Source organism: Cydia fagiglandana, chromosome Z, assembly GCF_963556715.1.
Source record: "Cydia fagiglandana chromosome Z, ilCydFagi1.1, whole genome shotgun sequence".
NCBI classification, from domain to species: Eukaryota; Metazoa; Arthropoda; class Insecta; order Lepidoptera; family Tortricidae; genus Cydia; species Cydia fagiglandana.
In genome coordinates, this window is record NC_085959.1 from 1976650 (window position 1) to 1997117 (window position 20468).

Below are 20468 nucleotides of genomic sequence, written 5' to 3' on the forward strand. Positions count from 1 at the left end.
CATTTTTCTCTGTCACTCTAATTACGCCTTCATTGGAGTAAAAGAGAAAATCCCCGCAAATTGCGAATTTCGGTTTTCGCGGTAGCCCCTCCTGTTACGAGAAAATAATTTTGGAAGACATTAATAGTATATGACAGTTAAATATCACAGTTTTTAGAAACAAAGGTAAAATTGACGAAATATTTAAAGTAAGCCGATCTTCTTTTTTAGCAGTTCTAAATAATATTAAAGTCTATATATATGGCATAGAACTAGAAACAAAATCAAATAAAAAATAATAATGAGTTCTAAATTCAAATTGAAGGAGTATACATTTAAGGTATTATAGGCCAAGCGCGCACGATATTGCGATTTTATTATTATAGTGCGCGCGGGGCCATACAACTCCGCATGCTGCAATTCACTTTGCGACAATCGCGTCTCGAACAATCGCGGAAAAATGTGATAAATCACAATTTTAAAATCGCTGCGATTTTTTTGTCGCATATGCGCGCACTAACATATAAACACATACGTTGCATTTCTGCGACAAAATTATCGCAGGACAAAAAATCGTGGTGCGCGCTTGGCCTTACTCTAAATTATTATAATACATCAAGCATTCGCGAGATGCTCGACTTCGGTATTCAAACACAAAGCAATAGTACAAGAATCTAACTAAATGCAAAGGCCGAACGAGCGATTCGAAGATCCGAAGCGTCCGACAGACGCGCGCCTCCCGTAACTTTTCCAAGTATTTTTAAGTACAAGCGTCTAAGTCGCAAGATCCAAAGGCTGAAGTCGCATTGGGCCGAAAGTCCGAACCATCCAGGAGGTCAGTTCTAAACACAGGTAATTAATACAAGTGTCTAAATGCGAAGGCCGGAGGCCGAGCTCCGCGTAGGGCCGAAGGCCCGAAGCCTGCAAGATGTCAGTGGTTAAACACATAACTGACAGCCTGGACGCTTCGGGCCTTCGGCCCAACGTGGAGCTCGGCCTTCGGCCTTCGCCTTTAGATACTTATACTATTGTTCTGTGTTTAAGTACTAACATCCTGGAAGCTTCGGGCCTTCGGCCCTACGCGGAGCTCAACCTTCGGCTTTCGCATTTAGACACTTGTACTAAATATTGTTCTGTGTTAAAGCACTGACATCCTGGACGCTTCGGGCCTTCGGGCTACGCGGAGGTCGGCCTTTGGCCTTCACATTTAGACACTTGTACTATTGCTCTGTGCTAAAGCGATGACATTTTGCTAAAGCTCGGCCTTCGGCCTTCGCACTTAGACACTTTGTACTATTGTTCTGTGTGTGTAGTTGAATACGGTATCCTAAAAACAGGCAAACAACCTCTGTAAAATGTAACGATGCGAGCGGTACGGCTACCATCAGTTTGGCATTGACATAAACGCTACCGTGGGCGTGAACGTAATTTACTTTCTATGTATCTCGCTCGTACTGACATATTAGTGCGAAAGAGATATACCTATAGGAAGTAAATTACGTTCAATTAGGATCGCCGTGGTCGTATGCCACGATTATAAACTTAAAAGTAATGTGGCATACGACCACGGCTATCCTCTGAATCTCTGTAAATATATAAAAAAACAGTAAATTATATTACGTTGTATTTTATATAAAAAAAATGGTAACATTTATAATATTTCCTGCTTGATAATTTTAGATAAGAATTCTATCTTGTTTCATACTTTTTAGAGCGCGATTTGCAGTAGTCGGGTTTTAGTTTTTGAACTTATTTTTTATTTAATTAATTTTGGGGTCATGATTTCGTTACTAACTTTTTGAAGTCACTTTATATTACTTTTGCGAGGGCGTCCTCAGTACAGAAATGCACGCAGAGCGCCGCCTATATCGGGCTACGCCCAACTCCTTTAGTGCCTATGAGGGCGCCGATGGCGGCCGTCTTTGGAACGCGTATGTCGGGCTACGCTCGACACTTTTAGTATTGGAAGGCGTACGTCGGGCTACGCTCGACACGTTTAGTATGAGGGCGCCGAAGGCGCCCGGCTCTGGAACGCGTACGTATCTTGTAAAAAAATTGACTGTTCATACATTTTGGCTGATCAGGACTTCTATACCTATTCACGTTATAAAATGTTGCAGGACATTAAAAAAACACGCAAAACAACAAAAACAAAAGCGGTTAGGGTTGGAAGATTTAAATTAAAGGCCCAAACGCTTTCTATAAGGTATTTTATTCTAAAAGTAACCCGAGCGGTGGTCATGGTAGTGGTCCGTTAATTTTAAATTAGCCTGTCTGGTTCCACTGACGTAGGTGGGACTCCCCTGACGTGGCAAGGTGGTCGTGCAGGCCTTGTGGTCGGTAGCCGGGACGTCTCGGGAAGCGCCGAGGTCAGCTGGTGCGTGAAGCCGGGAAGCCTCTGGAGGGCCTCCTACTCTGCGGTCGGATCAGCAGGTCCCTCCTGCCGCCGTAGTTGTAAGCCGTCTAATTGCACCCCATACGGGGTGCAGGACGGATAATAAATTATTTAACACTCATTTGCTTATAGCAAAAATTTAAAAGTTTATTCGGCTAGCATTGCCGATTTAGAAAAATATATTTTAATTTGCGCCGGCGCGTGAGAGGACACGGCTCACGGCTCGTGAACGCGACCGGCAGCGTCTATGCTTAGAGACGAATGAACGAGGAGTCGGGCGCGAAGTGATGGCCGGTGGTATAAGTAGGGTTAAACTGCTGACACCGTCGTTCGGCGGAAAGTACACTCGCGCACAGAAACGTTACGTGCATTACATAAATTAACATAGTGATTTAGTTAAATCTATATTTAAGCCTATAATTATAGTACTTATTTATTCTTATTTTAAGTGTTAGTTGAGTTTAAGTTTAGGTTTAATTCAATTACCTACCTATAGTAACGTGCAACGTTACATTACCCCGCGCGCAACCGAAGGATTTTATTCCTCTTAAATAATAAAATCCGCTCTTTCGAGTACGTATTTGTATTATCCTTTCAAAAAAAAACTCTCAATCTTCGTACTTTCAAACAAGCGGAAATAATTCTAGTAGATTATTACGCATTCTGCCATTGGTAAGGTGCACTGTCTATTCTATCCGACAAGAGACCCATACAAATACTAAGAACAACAGGTGGGAAAAAGTGACTCTAAGGGTAACGTAAATGCTAACTAAATTCTACCAACTAACGTGGTTAGTAATTTGTATTAGTTATTATTATTCACCAACTTAATGTCTTTGATGTGCCAGGTCCCCAGATTTTTCCCCGACATATCGCCTAATACGTAAACCAAAGGAGATTTTTTATCGATGACACGGCACTTGATGAATTTAGGCGCGAGCTTCTTACTAAAAAACCTATCCGTATCACTTAAAACATAAGCCCGTTTCATTACGACATCACCAATGTTGAATTCTGATGGCTTGCGACGAAGATTATAGTGAGAAGCATTCTTTGCATGAGCGTGCCACAGTTTCGCTTGCACGTCGTCGAAAACGTCCCTAAGGCAACCTAGGTTTTCGGCGTAGATGTCGCGTGGTAAGAACAATACCTCATCGCCTAAATCATTATCTAAGTAATGTGAACCACAAGTCACGAGTTCCCTGCCAAACACTAAAAATGAAGGAGAGTAGCTCGTCACCTCACACCTTGAATTATTTAGAGCAAACTGCACTCTAGGAATAAATGTATCCCAACTGCGATGATCGTTATTAACGAAAGTTGAGAGACACGTAATTATTGTCCTATTATGGCGTTCAACGAGGTTGACCTGTGGCGTGTACTTTGGCGTAAAGAAGACATTTGGAATTTTATAACGCTGGAACAGAGACTCTGTCATCCTACTGATAAACTGGCTGCCGTTGTCTAGAAAAATAGTCTGAGGTACTCCATGGACAAGAAAGACAGATTCTTCCAAAATCTTCGTAACTGCACTAGCAGTAGCACTCCGAAGTGGGAAAATTAAACAGAACTTCGTGAAACAGCAAGTGATGACGAAAATATAGCTATTTTGCTTTCTAGTAACCGGCAAGGGACCCATAAGGTCAATGGAAACCATTTGAAAAGGCCTGGCACATTGCTTAGGCCGACCCATCTCACCTAAGGTCCGATGGTTCTGAACTTTATAAGATAAACACTTATCACAAGCCTTCACAAATTCCACGACGTCCCGATACATACCAGGCCAAAAATAGCGTAACGCCAGACGGTGATATGTTTTAAAAACACCAAGGTGTCCAGCTGTAGGTTCAGCATGATTCTCGGCCATGATCTGATCACGCAACTCGAGAGGTACGACCTCTTTCCATGCGAACTCGGAAGCGAGTGAGTGACTAGACTTAGCGCGTCTGAACACCCTGCCCTCCTTAATAATGAAATTCGAGTACGATTGCGGCTTGGTCTGACAAGAGTTAAAAATGTTTTTATACCAAGGATCCGTCGTTACTAGGTTCGACCCCGAAGTGTTTATCGCAGCAACTGGAAGAGCTCTGGAAAGGGCATCGGGAATAACATTGTCCACACCTCTACGATGTTTAAACTCAAGGTTAAACGAGGACAATCTTACACCCCAGCGAGCCAACCTACCTGTTGGGTTCTTAAGGGACAGGAACCATTTTAAAGCACTGTGGTCTGTGTAAACAGTGAATGGCTTCCCGTTCTCTAAATAGCACCTCCAGTGTTCCAATGCGATCACTACGGCCAAGGTTTCACGTTCCGTAATACTGTAATTCTTTTCTGCAGCCGACAACGATTTGCTCATATACGCAATGGGGTGCTCCTTACCGTCTATGGTCTGGGTCAGCATCGCGCCGACGCCGTAGTTACTCGCATCAGTATGCACCTCGAAGGCTCTGTCATAGTCGGGGCAGGAAAGGACAGGAGCGGTTACCAAGCACTCCTTTAACTTCTTGAAGGCAGTATCAGCTTCAGCAGACCATACAAAGGGAGTTCCACCTTTCTTATTCGAAGTCAACTTGTGTAGAGGACCCGCTATCGTACTAAAGTTGGGAACAAAGCGACGATACCATGTAGCAGTCCCGATAAAACGCTGAATGTCCTTCCGACAAGAAGGTGTCGGATAATTAAGGATAGCGTGAACCTTCTCGGGATCGGTACGTAGCCCACAACTATCTACAACATAGCCAAGGTACTTAAGCTGACTACGGAAGAACTGACACTTCTCTAGATTAACGGTAAGGTTCGCCTGTTTGAGCTTATTAAAAACCCGAAGTAGAAGTGAAACGTGGGAATTAAAGTCATTCGAAACGATAATGATGTCGTCGAGGTATGCGAAGACCTTAAAGTCGAATTCCCTAAATAACAGGTCTACCAATCTCTGCTGAGTGGCAGGCGCGTTAGTCAAGCCAAAAGCGGTACGTTTAAACTGGTAGGTGCCTCGATTTGGAACGAAAAACGCAGTCTTTTCGCGGTCCTCCTCAGCTATCGGGATCTGCCAAAACGCTTTAGACAAATCTATACTAGACAAGTAACGAGCATCACGAAGACTGTCCAAAATCTCGGAGATATAAGGAATATTATAGGCGTCGCGCTTCGTTACAGAGTTAAGTTTGCGGCTGTCGAGACAAAACCGAGGTTGACCATTCTTTTTAGTGACAATAAGAACGGGAGAAGACCAAGCACTCTCGCACTGCTCAATCACGTCCAACGCCAGCATCTCGTCGACCTGTTCTGCCAAAATTCGTTGCTTCTCAGGTGACAGCCTATAGTACCTCTGCCGAACTGGCTCGGAGTCACCTGTATCTATACGATGAGTGATCACTGTTGTCTTCCCCAAACCACGAGTCTTGAAAGAAATGTCACCAAATTGCGAAATAACGTCGTCCGCCACCGACTTCTCCGATTCAGATAGGTTATCATAAGCTTGTATGAAAACAGGACGCTCATCCTTAATACTAGCAATTACTACTGGATTGCTAGAGAAGGTAATGCTCTTTAAATGCTTTGGAAAAATATCAAACGCGAGCCAAAAATCAAAGCCTAAAATGAAATCAATATTGACGTCTGGCACCACAAAAGTTTTGATGATGCGAAGATCATCCTCAAACTGTATAGGTAAATTCATGTAACCAATGCTAAACATCCTATGATCGCCCGCAACGGTTACCGAAATAGTATCATCCGTGTATAATTGAAAACCTTCATCCAGTAATTTCTTATAAATAGCAGTACCGAAAAGAGACACCGCGGCCCCTGAGTCGAGGAGACCATGAAGCTCAAAACTGTTTACTTTGACACGAGCATAAGGCCTTGTGTCATGCAATGGTTTATTCAGCAGGACTGTACTAATCTTGTAAGCATTAAAATAAACGTTGAGGGTTCGGAGCCATTGCTGCCAATCCTCATTATCAAACTTAGGTGAATTTAGAGTACTGGCACAATCCTGCTGGTGAATTAGTTTTTTGGCGCGTTGGGTTTACCCTTGCCACATTTGGGACAATCTGGTGCCTTAACACCAACTTCCCCACAGCTAAAACAAATGATTTTGTCCCTGCTTGCCCTACACTGACGAAGACTATGGGTGTTATTACGACACCTAGGACAATAAACCGGTTTACCCTCTGTGCGCTGCAACGCATGAACAAAATTGTTACCCTCAGAAACAGCCTTACCATCCGAGTTAGATTTATCTCTGTTCTTGTAGTAAAAACTATTATTATTATTATATCTATACTTGTTGAAACTACCACCATTATTATTATTAGGTCTGTTTGAGTAGCTATTACTAACACCATTAAATTTACTTGCCGACTGACCAGTATAAGCAAACTCAGGAGCCAGTGTACTTTGCGAAACCTTCGGAGGTTCATGAAACCCTACCATCCGAGCCTGGATACTCTCGTAATTACGACAGAGTGTGCGCAATGTTTCTATATCTGTAATCTTAGGAGCAGAAGCCAACGTGCTGGCGTAGCAAGGGCGGATGTTATGCAAAAGTGTCTCTAGCTTCTCCTCCTCAGACATACTCTTTGATAGCCGAGAAAATAATCCCGCCATAATGGACAAATACACCGTAATGTTTTCCGACTCGCCCTGTGTTCTGGCCCTAATCTCATTACCCAGCCTGAAGTCGTAATCATCTTGACTGAAATCAGCCTTAAGGCGAGCAGCTAAGTCCTCCCAACTAGACACCTGATTCTGGACGGTACGGTACCAATGCAAGGCCACGCCAGTAAAAATCTCTGTAGAGTACGACAGCAGTTTTGCCCCGCCTATATTCCTAGCCTTAGCAAAATCGGTAATGCGCTCAATAAAGGATCGTACACACGACTTCCCGTCAAACTTGAATTTAGTTATCTCCCCGGACACACTGCGTTCACAGGTGACGCTTACATTAAGAGGCGGAGAAACGGACTGCGTCTCGTTAGATGCCGAGGCAAAATAATCGGTTCCGGAATCCTTAATAGCATTGTAACGCTCCGTAAGGGTCTTATATTCAGCAACGCATGATTCGAAAGCCTGCTGAGTCGCACTATCATAAATTATGCGATTAAGTCGGTGATACAGGTGACTAATGAGGTTTTGTGCACGCAACAACGCATTCCTGTCCTGAGGTGGATTGATAAGTGCCCTGAGCTTAGTCAAAGCATCGCTCACACCCTTTAAATCATCGCCGACAGATAGCACGCTCTCTAAAATGTCCTCAGAAGGAAACAAAGGCCCTAGCTTGGCTATTTGTTCGCGTAATTTTGTAACGTTACTGCCCGGAGTTTCGCCACGAATCGCAACCTCGTACTCTAATTCCGATTTTTGCAACGACAAAAATTTTACTCGGAATGCCATGTTAATGTTACAAAAAAAAACTTTTAACTAATTTATTTAAATCAACTACGAAGGCACTCCGCAACCGTGAAGGATAAGTGTTGAGCGCTACAAGATTATACCTACTCCGTTCTGTCACAAAATGAAATGATGATAACGTTATGGTTGATATGATGTATAGATATTAATGACTGGCTAGGAAAAAAATAACAACGCCACCACAGAGAAGAAGGAAGCAGCGCAACAGAAAGCAAAAAAATAAAAATAAATGCAACTAGTGTGTACTGTCACAATAATAAAATTCAATAAAATAATAATAATAATATTATCGCTTGCGTGACTCAACTGAACTAGAGTTCTACAGCTAAAATTAATTAAAATTCAATAAAATAAAACAATTAGAAAAAATAAATATATCACAGTATAAAATCCGTAACACTTGTGGTGATTACTGTACAAAAGATGCAAAACAACACAGAGTATCGAAGAACACAGAGCAAAACTTGGAATGCGATTCAATGTAACAAAGTAGCTTAGTCGTTACGATAAAATGATTAATTATTGACTGGCCTTTAAAGACAACAATAAAGTTAATAATTTAAAAATAAAACTGTAATAAATAATTCCACAATAAAATCATTAAAATGCGATAAAATTCTTAAAATACCGTATAAAATTCATAAAATTCATCAAAATTTGTAAAAAAAACACTACAATAATTAACAATAAAATTCGTACACACTAGTTGCTGCAACCAAAAAACACAAAGCAAAACGTTTCACAAGAAAACAAAACAAACACCAACTACTTCTACGCAGTGAAACCAGACTTTGACCACGTTAAAGGGCGCCAATGAAGCGGTTAGGGTTGGAAGATTTAAATTAAAGGCCCAAACGCTTTCTATAAGGTATTTTATTCTAAAAGTAACCCGAGCGGTGGTCGTGGTAGTGGTCCGTTAATTTTAAATTAGCCTGTCTGGTTCCACTGACGTAGGTGGGACTCCCCTGACGTGGCAAGGTGGTCGTGCAGGCCTTGTGGTCGGTAGCCGGGACGTCTCGGGAAGCGCCGAGGTCAGCTGGTGCGTGAAGCCGGGAAGCCTCTGGAGGGCCTCCTACTCTGCGGTCGGATCAGCAGGTCCCTCCTGCCGCCGTAGTTGTAAGCCGTCTAATTGCACCCCATACGGGGTGCAGGACGGATAATAAATTATTTAACACTCATTTGCTTATAGCAAAAATTTAAAAGTTTATTCGGCTAGCATTGCCGATTTAGAAAAATATATTTTAATTTGCGCCGGCGCGTGAGAGGACACGGCTCACGGCTCGTGAACGCGACCGGCAGCGTCTATGCTTAGAGACGAATGAACGAGGAGTCGGGCGCGAAGTGATGGCCGGTGGTATAAGTAGGGTTAAACTGCTGACACCGTCGTTCGGCGGAAAGTACACTCGCGCACAGAAACGTTACGTGCATTACATAAATTAACATAGTGATTTAGTTAAATCTATATTTAAGCCTATAATTATAGTACTTATTTATTCTTATTTTAAGTGTTAGTTGAGTTTAAGTTTAGGTTTAATTCAATTACCTACCTATAGTAACGTGCAACGTTACAAGCGGCCAAACAAATTTCTTTTGCAAAAACCTTCTTGTATCGCCGTAGTCGCGTAACACGCGGATAGAATCCAGAGCGCTTGTAGATTCATAGTTCGAATAACCTAACCGAAAATTTAATGTTTTATCTGGCGCATGCAAGCAAAGCCGGGTGCAAACGCTAACAATATTTATATATTTGAAATGTGCTAATTGAGTTCTTTTCAATGATGTATAACACATCATCATTACTTAATTTTAGTTTTTTGGTTCGTGACTTTATGACCACTAGAGGGCGCAGAGTTCTATTTTTTGTGACGCCATATAGCCTATAACCAGCGGACAATTAAGACGATTCGAATGACACATCGTTTATTAAATTATAATAAGTACTTTAGAAGTTATGAGGGAACAGATGAACATACATACATACATACATACCCACATACATACCGATCAAAATCATAACCCTCCTTTTGCGTTGCCGTAGTCGGGTAAAAATAAGTAATGATGCCGTGTTATACATCATTTCAAAGAGCTCAATTAGCACATTTGAAATATATAAATATTGTTAGCTTTTGCACCCGGCTTTGTTTGCATTCGCCAGATAAAACATTGATTTATCGGTTAGGTAATACGAACTATTGCCGCGATTCGAGAAATGAATTAGAGATTCACTAGATGTGAATTAGTAACGATATGCGACGTTCCACGACAAAAGGTACCCTTATATGGCGGCTGCATAGCGCCGAAATAATATTGGAGCAGCGTTAATAATAGCGTAAGCGCCAACCGCCATAAGGTCCCTTTACCGTGGGACGTCACATATCTTTACTATAATTATCGTATCTAGTTCATCTCTAATTCATTTCCCGAATAGGGCCGTATGAATCTACAAGCGCTCTGGATTCTATCCGCGTGTTACGCGACTACGGCGATACAAGGTTTTTGTTGCTTCGTATATATTCACTACGTAAAATATTGCAGGACAAAAAAAACGCCTTCGCAGTTAGTCAGGCGAAGCATACTGAAACGCAACGGACTCTGCCCAAAAGGCGTCCCCACACAAAAAGGGTCAGGCATAGCCCGATGTACGTGGCGCACTGTACGCGGTCCAAAGCCGGGCGCCTTCGGCGCCCTCATACTAAAAGAAACGGGCGTAGCCCGACGTACGCGTTCCAAAGCCGGGCGCCTTCGGCGCCCTCATACTAAAAGAGTTGGGCGTGGCCCGACGTACGCGTTCCAAAGCCGGGCGCCTTCGGCGCCCTCATACTAAGAGAGTTGGGCGTAGCCCGACGTACGCGTTCCAAAGCCGGGCGCCTTCGGCGCCCTTATACTAAAAGAGTCGGGCGTAGCCCGACGTACGCGTTCCAAAACCGGGCGCCGAAGGCGCCTTCATACTAAAAGAGTCGGGCGTAGCCCGTCGTACGCGTTCCAAAGCCGGGTGCCTTCGGTGCCCTCATACTAAGAGAGTTGGGCGTAGCCCGACGTACGCGTTCCAAAGCCGGGTGCCTTCGGTGCCCTCATACTAAGAGAGTTGGGCGTAGCCCGACGTACGCGTTCCAAAGCCGCAAAAGTAATTTAAAGTGACTTCAAATAGTAACGAAATCATGACCCCAAAGTTAATGAAATAAATAATTTGGCCAAGTCCGAGATAGCTCGAGACATTTAGTGTTCCGTACGGCTACCATCAGTTTGGCATTGACATAAACGATATCGTGAACGTAATTTACTTCCTATAGGTATATCTCTTTCGCACTAATATGTCAGTACGAGCGAGATACATAGAAAGTAAATTACGTTCACGCCCACGGTAGCGTTTATGTCAATGCCAAACTGATGGTAGCCGTACCGCTCGCATCGTTACATTTTACAGAGGTTGTTTGCCTGTTTTTAGGATACCGTATTCAACTACACACACAGAACAATAGTACAAAGTGTCTAAGTGCGAAGGCCGAAGGCCGAGCTTTAGCAAAATGTCATCGCTTTAGCACAGAGCAATAGTACAAGTGTCTAAATGTGAAGGCCAAAGGCCGACCTCCGCGTAGCCCGAAGGCCCGAAGCGTCCAGGATGTCAGTGCTTTAACACAGAACAATATTTAGTACAAGTGTCTAAATGCGAAAGCCGAAGGTCGAGCTCCGCGTAGGGCCGAAGGCCCGAAGCTTCCAGGATGTTAGTACTTAAACACAGAACAATAGTATAAGTATCTAAAGGCGAAGGCCGAAGGCCGAGCTCCGCGTTGGGCCGAAGGCCCGAAGCGTCCAGGCTGTCAGTTATGTGTTTAACCACTGACATCTTGCAGGCTTCGGGCCTTCGGCCCTACGCGGAGCTCGGCCTCCGGCCTTCGCATTTAGACACTTGTATTAATTACCTGTGTTTAGAACTGACCTACTGGATGCTTCGGACTTTCGGCCCAATGCGACTTCAGCCTTTGGATCTTGCGACTTAGACACTTGTACTTAAAAATACTTGGAAAAGTTACGGGAGGCGCGCGTCTGTCGGACGCTTCGGATCTTCGAATCGCTCCTTCGGCCTTTGCATTTAGTTAGATTCTTGTACTATTGCTTTGTGTTTGAATACCGAAGTCGAGCATCTCGCGAATGCTTGATGTATTATAATAATTTAGAGTAAGGCCAAGCGCGCACCACGATTTTTTGTCCTGCGATAATTTTGTCGCAGAAATGCAACGTATGTGTTTATATGTTAGTGCGCGCATATGCGACAACAAAATCGCAGTGATTTTAAGATTGTGATTTATCACATTTTTCCGCGATTGTTCGAGACGCGATTGTCGCAAAGTGAATTGCAGCATGCGGAGTTGTATGGCCCCGCGCGCACTATAATAATAAAATCGCACCCCGGCCGGACCTCAGTCGGCATTTCGCTCTCCAAACCCCAACATCTCGGCACCTGCATCTCCAATGGAGTCTCAAAATGAGACGCTAGATGTTGACCATTCAATTATTGAAATAGACGGGGATCACCTTTGTGTTATAAATGCTCAAAGTCATACAGCAATCGCATATTAAAGACACGTTTCATGACAAGCGACTGGTACGAAATCCATGTTGAGAATGAACAAATCGTCGACTTTTTCATCGCAGTGCGCGCAGTGAATTTTCTGCGATACTTATATTACAGCGCGATTCTAAAATCGTGTCGCAAAAATTAATATCGTAATATCGTGCGCGCTCGGCCTATAATACCTTAAATGTATACTCCTTCAATTTGAATTTAGAACTCATTATTATTTTTTATTTGATTTTGTTTCTAGTTCTATGCCATATATATAGACTTTAATATTATTTAGAACTGCTAAAAAAGAAGATCGACTTACTTTAAATATTTCGTCAATTTTACCTTTGTTTCTAAAAACTGTGATATTTAACTGTCATATACTATTAATGTCTTCCAAAATTATTTTCTCGTAACAGGAGGGGCTACCGCGAAAACCGAAATTCGCAATTTGCGGGGATTTTCTCTTTTACTCCAATGAAGGCGTAATTAGAGTGACAGAGAAAAATGCTCGCAATTTGCGAACTTCTATTTTCGCGGTTATAGCTCTGAATCTTGTTGCTCACCTTTCCGTTCAAAAATATACATAAGTACTGAATATAATTAATAGATATTATAATTATACAATTAATACAGAAATGTAATGGTACTTAATGAAAAGGAATATTGTGTATATTGTTTCGACGAATCAGATACTCTCAATAAAATCTATACATGAGGCCAAAGCTGTTCATAAATATTAAATGACTTTATTATCTCTATACGCCTTACTAACTCTATGTGTCCTATTGTGGAAAAAAAAAAACACAACGACAGTCAAGAACGGAATTCTTAATTTGAAGTTTTCAGATTTTTGAGATGCCTAGTCCATTGGTTGGAAAGCCCGTTCGAAATTGAAACTTATTTGCAATAGAATAAGGTCGTATTTTGTAGGTCTCTCTCATACTTATAGTAGGCTATTGAGATAAAATTAAATATCCCACAAAAATAAGCAAGCAGAATTAAACTTTGTGTCAAAGACATAAGTCATAAATTTCAATGCCAAAGTTTTAACTAAGGATGTTTCTCGCCTAATATGAATTGACCAGTGTAAGCATCAGTTAGCTAGCCCTAAGCAACCAAAGGTCAAGCTGCAGTTGAAAAACTAATAAAGATAAAGTTAAGCTGATAATTTTCCCGCCGTCTCCATGCTTCTTTAAGTTGGGTATTGACTGGTCAGCTGCCTGTTAGCTATAGTTTTCACGAAAATCGCCAGGACAGAGGTGAAAATTTTTGTATGAAAACTTGTAACTTTAAATGCATTTTTTGACGAAACTATTGCAGTCTAAAATGAAGTCAAAATCAGTCCATCGACTCAATTTTTTGCAAGCTTTCTAATGGTACCCCACACGATTCTTACAAATGAAAAAAGTTTCAGCCTACCCCTCTCAACCCCCTAAATTTCCCCCTTTAATAAGAAATAAGCAGTTTTGACTTATTTACAATATGAGTGGTGGTAATTGCTATAACTGTTCCAAATTTTAGGTATCTATGTCAAACGGTCTCTGAGAAAAACGTATTTAACTGATTTGCAAGACCGAAGTGATCCCATAAGTGTTCCGTAAACAAAGTTTTGTACGGATGTCGCTGATTAACGAATCGCATTCAGTTCGACCAAGACAAGCCTGCAACGATTTTGATAGCGCTCGCAGTGCAAGTGTTATTTTAGACGTCAATCCGTCAATCAAATTATGATGTATCCCACCAAAAACATAAATGTAAAAAAGGAGAGCCAAGTTCAATATAAAAATTATGCTTGGCTGTGGGGCTCGCCGCAAAAAGAATGGAGATCTAAATGACTGCCACTGCCAAGTTCTATGCAAAATCCAAATATGTATTTATAGGAACAAAATAACATTATAAACAAGTATTAAACTCTATTTCTTTGCTTTATTGGATACCTATAACAATTGCTGTTATTTAAAAAAAATGTGAGATCTTAAAGTAGGTTAGATTTGACTTGGCCAGTTTTCATTATATCAATCATTTTATATATATTGTAATTCTGATAAAACCTGGCCAAGCCAAATCTAACCTACTCTAAGATCTCACATTTTTTTTAAATAACAGCAATTGTTATAGGTATCCAATAAAGCAAAGAAATAGAGTTTAATACTTGTTTATAATGTTATTTTGTTCCTATAAATACATATTTGGATTTTGCATAGAACTTGGCAGTGGCAGTCATTTAGATCTCCATTCTTTTTGCGGCGAGCCCCACAGCCAAGCATAATTTTTGTATTGAACTTGGCTCTCCTTTTTTACATTTATGTTTTTGGTGGGATATCAATACTTTTTGTAAAGAAAACTAGGCAGGTATTGAGATTTAATGTTTTTTCTTGTGTTTCCGCTGTATGGTTTTTACTTCTGTTCTTTGTATAATTATGTGGTACCGCGCGCCGCCGACGACACACCGTTGGCCGGTTGTTTAGAGCGTATTAAAAGTTTTTTGTATGGGGCACCACTTATTTTTTGACTAAACTTTATTTTAATATAGCAAATATAATAATACATATATTGGGGTAGTTTCAAATATCTGCTTGTAACGGTTCCAACGCTACAATAAAAAAATATTTTTTTGTATGGGGACCCCCCCTATTTTTTAACTTTTTTTTATTTTTAGGTTTTTTCCTACGCTTACACACAATAACCGAGCTGGATTCCAAATTTCATCCTTCTAGGTCATCTGGAAGTAGGTTAGGTTTAGGTACTTATATCAGTCCTAATAAAAAATGGATTTTTGTATGGGGACCCCCCCTATTTTTAAACTTTATTTTATTTTTAGATTTTTTCCTACGGTTACACACAATAACCGAGCTGGATTCCAAATTTCATCCTTCTAGGTCATCTGGAAGTAGGTTAGGTTTAGGTACTTATATGTCAGTCCCAATAAAAAGTGGTTTTTTGTATGGGGACCCCCCCTAATTTTTAACTTCATTTTATTTTTAGATTTTTTCCTACGGTTACACACAATAACCAAGCTGGATTCCAAATTTCATCCTTCTAGGTCATCTGGAAGTAGGTTAGGTTTAGGTACTTATATCAGTCCCAATAAAAAATGGATTTTTGTATGGGGACCCCCCCTATTTTTAAACTTTATTTTATTTTTAGATTTTTTCCTACGGTTACACACAATAACCGAGCTGGATTCCAAATTTCATCCTTCTAGGTCATCTGGAAGTAGGTTAGGTTTAGGTACTTATATGTCAGTCCCAATAAAAAGTGGATTTTTTGTATGGGGACCCCCCCTAATTTTTAACTTTATTTTATTTTTAGATTTTTTCCTACGGTTACACACAATAACCAAGATGGATTCCAAATTTCATCCTTCTAGGTCATCTGGAAGTAGGTTAGGTTTAGGTACTATAAGTCATAAGTCAGTCTTAAAATTTACGACTTTTTGACCTTCATACCTTTATAACCGTTTGAGCTAGCTTCATGAAATTTGGGCTTCTAGATATCCTTATGGATATAATTAAACACACGTAGTTTTATGTGTATACGTCAAAGATGTTTTGAGTTACAGAAGGGTCAAAAGTGGCACCAAGTGGTTCGTGTAATATTACACTCGGCGCTGGCTAGCCAGTTCCTTTGCTTGAACTTGGCTTGACACGCTGCCGCGTGTCTAGATAAATAACACTTGCACTACGTACCTATGCTATCAAAATCGTTGCAGACTTTTCTTGGTCTAACTCAAACACTGAATTCTTTTACAGCGACGACGTGGTGTGTACAATGGATCCAATCGACTCGACTTACCTAGAAATGCACAAGTGTGCAATGCAGAAAGTTAATTGCATCGGCGGTGTCGCGGGTACGTACTTCCCACACTTACTGTTAGCAGGCGAAGTGAACAGGCAGGCCTCACGTACTTACTCACACTCACTGTTAGCAGGCGAAGTGAACAGGCAGGCCTCATGTACTTACTCACACTCACTGTTAGCAGGCGAAGTGAACAGGCAGGCCTCACGTACTTACTCACACTCACTGTTAGCAGGCGAAGTGAACAGGCAGGCCTCATGTACTTACTCACACTCACTGTTAGCAGGCGAAGTGAACAGGCAGGCCTCACGTACCTACTCACACTCACTGTTAGCAGGCGAAGTGAACAGGCAGGCCTCATGTACTTACTCACACTCACTGTTAGCAGGCGAAGTGAACAGGCAGGCCTCACGTACTTACTCACACTCACTGTTAGCAGGCGAAGTGAACAGGCAGGCCTCATGTACTTACTCACACTCACTGTTAGCAGGCGAAGTGAACAGGCAGGCCTCACGTACCTACTCACACTCACTGTTAGCAGGCGAAGTGAACGGGCAGGCCTCACGTACTTACTCACACTCGCTGTTAGCAGGCGAAGTGAACAGGCAGGCCTCATGTACTTACTCACACTCATTGTTAGCAGGCGAAGTGAACAGGCAGGCCTCACGTACTTACTCACACTCACTGTAGCAGGCGAAGTGAACAGGCAAGCCTCACGTCCAAAATAAGCTTCATGCATGAATTTTTTGAAAGATGGCGATTGAATCTACTACCCGTAAAATTAAAATTTTACAAATAAACCTGATTCTTCTGGCACTCTTAAATATAGTCCTCCTCATCGTTTTCGATGTCGTCGACCAACCTAAATAAACATTATAGAAGTTGTCTAGCTAGCTCTTATTGGTCTAAGATCCCACGATCCCGATTCTATGGTCGACCTTTACTAATCTGTCTGACGGATGAAACTATGAAAGAAAATATGTTCCAGAACATAAATAAATAGGGTGCCTAAAGAAATATGGTCAAGGCAATTTTTTATAAATTTTTTGTAAAAAAATTTTTTCGCCAAATTTCACCGATTAGTCTGACGAACGAAATAAGTTTCAATGGAAAGTATACAACTTGTACAACATAAATCAACTACGTTGTCTATCTTTTTCTGGTCACTATTATGTGGTTGCCGTGTTTAAAGAGGTGATTTTATATCGATAATTGCACTCATCTGTCTGACGCTTGAATGGTGGTAATTTTATTGCAAATACAATGGTATAGGGTTGCCTGCGAAAATCCGGTCACAAATAAGGGTTGCCAAGCTTTTAATTAAAATAAGAAGGGAAGACTTTTAGTGTACAATTTTGGACTCTGGTTTCGAAGGGAAAGCAGCTTCAATCAAACACCTTGTTTTTATAAACAGAAGTATGTTTGAATTTGAATCTGGCGCACACAAATCGACACCATAATACAAAAATAAATTAAAAATTTTACGTATCCCACGACGGACAACCGTTCGCTAGTTCTCAACATAAAGAGCGACATCTATCGGGAAATTCAGTAAATAAAGTAAATAAGGCGTTTTATACATTTAGCGATAACTTATAAACGGCTTAACTGATCAAATTTGTTTTAATTTTATTTGATTGAGTTATTTCAGCAATATTTTCATGATTTTTTTCATATTTTTTGGACAGATAGTTCAAAAGTTTTTTTTTCTTTCTAAACGATTATTTCAGAAATGATTCACTTTATCAAGAAAGGCCTAGCCAACGACACCCCACACTATAAGGTTGAATCCATAAAAAAATTGTCACTCACATTTTGTTTCTTTCAAACCGATTATTTCCGAAAATGTCCACTTTATCAAAAAATGTTCTTCTAGAACCCCTATTCATTTTAAAAGACCTTTCCAACAACATCCCACATCATAGGGTTGCCTCGAAAAAAAAATCCTCACGTACATTTTGTTTCTCTTGATGCTATTATTTCCTAAAATATTCGCTTATCAAAAAAAATTTGAAGAACCCTTGGAACCATTTATTTTAAAACTCACATCAAATGACATCTTACAACATAGATATCAAACGAAAAAAAAGAAAAAAAATGCAATTGGCCTTTTTTTCGCGTCAACCCTATAGTGTGACTTGTCTTTGGATAGATCTTTTGAAATAAATACGATGCTTAGAAAACATTTTTTGATAAAGTGAATATTTTAGGAAATAATCGCCTCGAAAGAAACAAAATGTACGTGAGGATTTTTTTTTGGTGGCAACCCTATGATGTGTGATGTTGTTGGAAAGGTCTTTTAAAATGAATAGGGTTCTAGAAGAACATTTTTTGATAAAGTGGATATTTTCGGAAATAATCGCTTTGAAAGAAACAAAATGTGAGTGACAATTTTTTTATCGATTTAACCTTATAGTGTGGCATGTCGTTGGATAGGCCTTTTAAAATAAATAGGGGTCTTTAAGGTCTCTGCCCACTACACCGTATCATACCATGACCGTGCTATGAACGTATCAGGCACGGAATGTAACGCGATACGGCCTACTATGCCCACTACACCGTATCCACATTGTACATAACGGGTTTAGTGCCCGTAGTAACCGCGCATCATCCCCATAGCATCCGCCTATAATCCCCGAAGCATCCGCGTTTCATCCCCTTAGTACCCGCGTTTTATTCGCGACAGCAATACTCTTCAGAAAGAGCCAGCGAATAGTTATCAGACTGGTAAGAGCGACCAAGAAATATAGCAACGCGTTTATAACGGGCTTAGAACGGTCACCATACGCGGTCAAAACCCGTATGCCCACCGTTTCGCCGCCTGCACGCACCGTTCTGGCAACGTTTGAACCATCTGTCCAAAAAATATGAAAAAATCATGAAAATATTGCTTAAAAAATTCAATCAAATAAAATTTTAACAAACTGAATCAGTTAAGCCGTTTATGAGTTATCGCTAAAAGTCTTCCCTTCTTATTTTAATTAAAAGCTTGGCAACCCTTATTTGTGACCGGATTTTCGCAGGCAACCCTATACCATTGTATTTGCAATAAAATTACCATCATTTTGATGTATAATTCAAGCGTCAGACAGATGAGTGCAATTATCGATATAAAATCACCTCTTTAAACAAGGCAACCACATAATAGTGACCGGAAAAAGATAGGCAACCTAGTTGATTTATGTTGTACAAGTTGTATACTTTCCATTGAAACTTATTTCCTTCGTCAGACAAATCGGTGAAATTTGGCGAAAAATTTTTTTTTTCAAAAATTTATTAAAAATACCCTTGACCCTTTTTCTTTAGGTAACCCTATTTCTTTATGTTCTGGAACATATTTTCTTTCATATTTTCATAGTTTCATCCGTCAGACGAATTGGTGAAGGTCCCATATATGGGGGATCTCCTACTATATGTGGCTGGCCAGGTCGAACTCTGTTGCACGTAGCCGACCACTGACTAACAGGCCGCCGGACGATATCGGCCTGTCAGTTAGAACAAAAATTTGACAGTTCCGAACAACTGACCGGCCGATATCGTCCGGCGGACTGTTAGTCAGTGGTCGGCGTTACAATTGTTCATTACCTATATTTTCCGCACAGCACTTCTAACATCCGTTCACTTCAAAATACAGCCTTTAAGTTAAGCGTGCTTTTAGACCAGCTTAGCTTACCCTACATGATTTTATTTAAATTAACTTAATATCAAGTAATTTTTCCGGTGTAATATTGAGTTAAAAAATTATAGGTCTTTGCGTTATTCCGACGACAATAATAGTATAATATGCCATTTAGCATGACGTTGAGATGATAAGTAATGCACTCGGAAGGTAGCCAAAGAGCTACCCGAGGAGGTGATAGCCACGTCAAATTAAGCCGAATTTGGGTAAGCTGCGGAAATAATTCGTGTAGTTTTGAAAATTGGTACAGGCATACCTTGTGATGTCTAGATAAACATACTAAAAGTCCTCGAGGGTAGGGGGCGTGCTGGGGGTGTAGAGGGGGTTTGAAGGTACTTTTTTTCATATTTTTGCTCATATCTCGAATATCTGTACGAATAGCATTAAAATTACTTAAGACAAAAGTTTTAACATAAAATTTACTACAAATTTGGTTATGTTTATTTTTACTCTGCGATCAATACTTTAGGGGCTACAGGCTGTTAAAGTTAAATAAGTAATAAAAAATAGACGGTTTAAGAAAACGTCGTTTTTTTGTAATTGCTCATCACAAATAAAAAAATTTACTTAGAGTAAGCAAGCTAAGCAACCTGCTGATAAAATATAAAAAAATTGGCCATATGCATGTCGGG